Source organism: Nicotiana attenuata, unplaced genomic scaffold (genome assembly GCF_001879085.1).
Source record: "Nicotiana attenuata strain UT unplaced genomic scaffold, NIATTr2, whole genome shotgun sequence".
NCBI classification, from domain to species: domain Eukaryota; kingdom Viridiplantae; phylum Streptophyta; class Magnoliopsida; order Solanales; family Solanaceae; genus Nicotiana; species Nicotiana attenuata.
The window spans coordinates 451,860-456,402 of NW_017670516.1; the positions used below are offsets into that span (position 1 = coordinate 451,860).

Consider the following 4,543-nt stretch of genomic DNA (forward strand, 5'->3'; position numbering starts at 1 on the left):
CAAGCATAACAGCCGATTGTGAACTTATCATGAAACCAAAGCCAAAATCGTATAAGCCATGAAACAAAGCCAAAAACTATAAGTTTTATTCTCGAAATCACTGTTTTGAACCAGATCCAACGAATAGAGACCAGCATTAGCATTAAATGAATCGAACAACATCATGATTTACCACTGGAAGCAGATTTTTTGGAATAGTTCTATGAATAACATACCTATCTGCTTAAGGACCATATTTAGAAGATAAGGAGGCCAAATACATGCCGGAAATCAGTAGCTTGGAGCCCAGCATAAGCAGAACCAACAGCACATAGCTTCAGACCTCGAATCCGACATACAACTCGAACAAACCAGAAATTGAGAGGATAATGCAGCAGAAATCAACACAGCTTTCCGGTTGAAGAAACAACGACTAACAAACAGTAAATCACCATTGAATCCACTTTAAAAATTCAGAAACACAAATGAAATTGTGGCTTCGAAGCAGCGACAACTCTCAAATTATTTTGGATTTAAAATCTACTGCTTTTCCTTCTCCGTTTCAGACTTCTTCGCATTTTGTTTTCGAATCTTTCTCAGCTCTTTTTTCTTGCGTGAGTTTAGTGAGTGAGGATAAGTAGAGGAGAGTGTGTGCAGATGAGTGAATGAATGAGAAAATGGGTATTGCGTGTGTCCCCCCTCATCTGATGCCTTCAATCCTTTTAATGGGGAAGGGATTAGGTTATGGGCTAGGCGGGTCGGGTCAATTTGCTGGGCTGGGGCGAAATTTGGGTAGTTTTGGGCTGGTTTTGGCTAAATTGGCCCAATTCCAAATTTAACAAACTCCTTTCAATTTTAACTATTTTATCTTATTTCTCTTTCTCTTTTTTTTTAATTAAAAATTCTAAAATTAAAATCCTAGATTATCTAAAAAATATAAAATTAAACTAATTAACTAATTATAAAAATCATAAAAATTATTTAATCCTAAATTAAAAGAGAAAAATTAATAACCTATAAAAAAAAGGCAAAAGTGCAAACTGAAGTATTTTTTTTTTTTGGTATTTTTCACACCTCCTTTTTACACACCTACCCCGAAGGATAATGGATAAGGGAGTTTTTCCAATTAAAGTGACATTATTCGAAATGGGATTATTTATTCATTTTTATTCAGAGTCGCCACTTGGGATGGTTTGTTTTCTGGTGTCCCAAGTCACCGGTTTATTTTAAATCCCAAATCGAGGAAGATTTCGACTTCCCTTTTGAAGTCTGCGAACCAAAAATTCTGAATAAGGAATTCTGTTAACCCGGGGGAAGGTGTTAGGCACCCCCGGATTCCGTGGTTCTAGCACGGTCGCTTAAACTATCAAAATCGGCTTATTATCTGATTTTATTACATGTTTTAGCCTATGGTACAATTTTAACTCTATAACCGCTTTTATTCATTTTAAAGAAGATTTAACGTCGTCTAAAACATGTCTTTGGACCACGTCACATGAAATGCACCCGCAATTCGAAACACATTTTATTCAACGCTACTGAGATTTGGATTTGTGTGACTTCTTTAATTTACCCTTTTTTTCCACAATCCAACAAACACACTTTAAGGCTGAAACAAACAAATGGCTTATAACTGGACATATATCAAATGCCATCACGTAATAAACGAACCAAGCACCAATAAGTACATCAGGGGAATTAATTAAACTAAGGAATACAGTAGTACCAAATTAGGAAAGGAAAGAGAAATGGACCCCAATTCACCATAAATACAGCAAATGAATAAGTAAATAAGAGGGGGAAATGTACCTGTTCCAGCGAATATCTCCTTGATAGCAGTAGAAATAATCAGCCACAGCTCTATATTTGACTCCCAAAATTCCGATGAGAACCAGCAGATCTCACGCAATGATTTCGGGTTCTTCAGCAAATGCATTTGACTACACAGCTCCAAATGCAGTACACAACTCCAGTCATTTCCTTTTCCGGGCAGAAATTAATCAAATAAAGTATGGAGTTAAAAACAAATGTAGCTCCATAGCGACAGAACAACAACGAGAAACAGTGTAACGACAACGCAAATCAACGGACAACGAGCAGCAATTCCAGGGCTCCAAAACAGCTTTTTATATATAAAAATTTCTGGACAGCAGTAGTAAGACTTTAAAATAGCCAAATAAAGGCCGAAAATAACTTCAAATGGGTGTTCAGCTACTAACTGCAGGAGAAACAACCGCAAACAGCTCCGACTTCTATTTGTAAGGAAGATCAACAGCAATAGCAACTAGAGCACAAATCCACAGCTCTGAACCAGATAACCCAGCAGATTCGACAACTTCAACAGTAATGAGACTTCAACAAGTCCGAAACATCGACGGGCACAAACTCGAACCTCGATGACACAATAGACTTTGGACTCGACCTTTTCGAATTCCTTTTAAATTCAGCTGAAGGAAACAGCCATTTACCGATTTTTGGTGACTGTTTGGGGTTAATTTTAATGGCCGCTTTGACTGGTTTTGGGGTGGAGACGAAGACGTGAGGGGGGAGTCTCTCTGGTTGTTGATTTGTGAAGAAGAAGACGAACGGGAAGGTCTCTTTTCCAAAAAAGCTGTGCTGATTCCCTGATCTCAGGGATGAGGTCCTTTTTTTTGGTTTCTAAATTGTGTTTTTACATGTAGGAGGTAGGGTAAAGGGTAATGGGTATTTGGGTAGGGAGATTGGGCTTTGAGTGGGTTATTGGGTATGGGAAGATTCGGGTATAGGCTTTGGGCCCAGCATTAATGTTGGCCCAATTTCACAAGACAAACCTTTCTTATCCAATTCTCTTCTTTTATTTTGTTAATTTTTCCTTTTTCTTTTAATTAAAATCCTACAAATTAAAAATCCAAAATTATCCAAAATTTGAAATTAAACTAATTAGCTAATTATAAAAATTATAAAAACCACTTAATCCTAAATTAAAAGAGAAAAAATCAATAAAAGGAAAAACTGTTAAAAGGAAGCATTTTTTTTTTGTGATTTTCCATTTTTATAAAACCAATGACTACCGATTAGTCCTAAAAATGTAAAAATAAAGCCTAAATGCCATGCATGATATTTTTTGGTATTTTTCATGATTTAAATAAAACTTAAACATGCAAGAAAAATGCAAACAATCAATAAAATCTATAAAAATTCCTAAAATGGCAAATTTTCTTAGATTTTATAGGAGTATTTCATATAGGGCAAAAATCACGTGCTTACAGCTGCCCCTCTTTGCTCGGAAACATGAAGAGTTTTCGGGCAAAGATAAATTGAGCAATATGAGGGATTTTTGCCCGTTTGAAACTCCATGAGAAGCGTTTTTGAAAAGAGCCTGACCGAGCCCTGCTTCAGAGGTTGCCTACATATCCTTGGCTATAAAGGAATCAGGTCAGTGTAGTTCTGGAAGTTTTGGTAGCTGGAACTACCGGGAAGCTGTGATTTCGCTGTTGTTGCTACTGTTTCTGCTTGTTGAGCTCCTTATTACACCAAAATAAAAAGTCAAAAGCTAAGCTAGCTAGGCCTATCAACTACGAGTTACAAGATTCCTATCTATAAATCTCTTGAAACTTGATCTTGAGTCTTAGCTGGTTCTTGCTGTGGACTCCAATCTAAATCTTGATGCTCGCCAGTTGCAGGCGCTATTTCTTTCTTCGGCATTTGGATCAAAGCGGGACAGGCGGAGGTTGTGACTTCAATCAAGTTTTGAGCAGTCCGCATCTCTGTCTGCCTCAGCACTTTGAATTCACTTCTTTTTTGCTCTTTTCTTCTTTTCTTTATTTTGGATTGAGACTCATTCTTTTGGTCAACTCGCATCTTGTGTGTTGAGGTCAATCTGCTTAAGATATCAAAACAAACAAACGAACAAAATTTTCTGCCCCAGTTTTCACTAGGAAAATTTCGTGAGTTAGTTGTGACACATATCTAAGCAATCAAATCAGGATTGTGTAGGGAGATCCTCAGTTTTTGGCCGGGATTTGGGAAGATAAAAGCTCCTCGGTTTTTTGGCCGGGAGATCCTCGGTTTTTTGGCCGGGATTTGGAAAGAAAAGGCTCCTCGATTTTTGGGCCGGGAGATCCTCGATTTTTTCGCTGGGATTTGGAAAGAAAAAGCTCCTCGGTATTTTGGGCGGGAGATCCTCGGTTTTTTGGCCGGGATTTGGAAAGAAAAAGGCTCCTCGGTTTTTTGGCCGGGAGATCCTCGGTTTTTTGGCCGGGATTTGGAAAGAAAAAGCTCCTCGGTTTTTTGGCCGGGAGATCCTCGGTTTTTGGCCGGGATTTGGAAAGAAAAGGCTCCTCGGTTTTTTGGCCGGGAGATCTTCGGTTTTTGGCCGGGATTTGGAAAGAAAAAGCTCCTCGGTTTTTTGGCCGGGAGATCCTCGATTTTTTGGCCGGGATTTGGAAAGAAAAGGCTCCTCGGTTTTTTGGCCGGGAGATCCTAAGTTTTTTGGCCGGGATATTTAAGGAATAGGATCCTATGCTACCATGATTTGTTTTTCTTTTGTGATTTTCATTTTTATTTTTTTTTCTTCTTTCTTTTT

General features: G+C 38.1%; 1 long non-coding RNA gene across 1 annotated transcript in view; it reads right to left on the minus strand.

Moving 5' to 3' along the window:
- Positions 1–2,867, minus strand: part of LOC109240456 — an 8,812-nt gene extending 5,945 nt beyond the window's left edge. Inside the window, exon 1 of the long non-coding RNA XR_002070068.1 lies at positions 1,789–2,867. This is a non-coding gene — a long non-coding RNA (uncharacterized LOC109240456). The remainder of the gene's footprint in view (positions 1–1,788) is intronic.
- Positions 2,868–4,543: the final 1,676 nt, after the last annotated feature.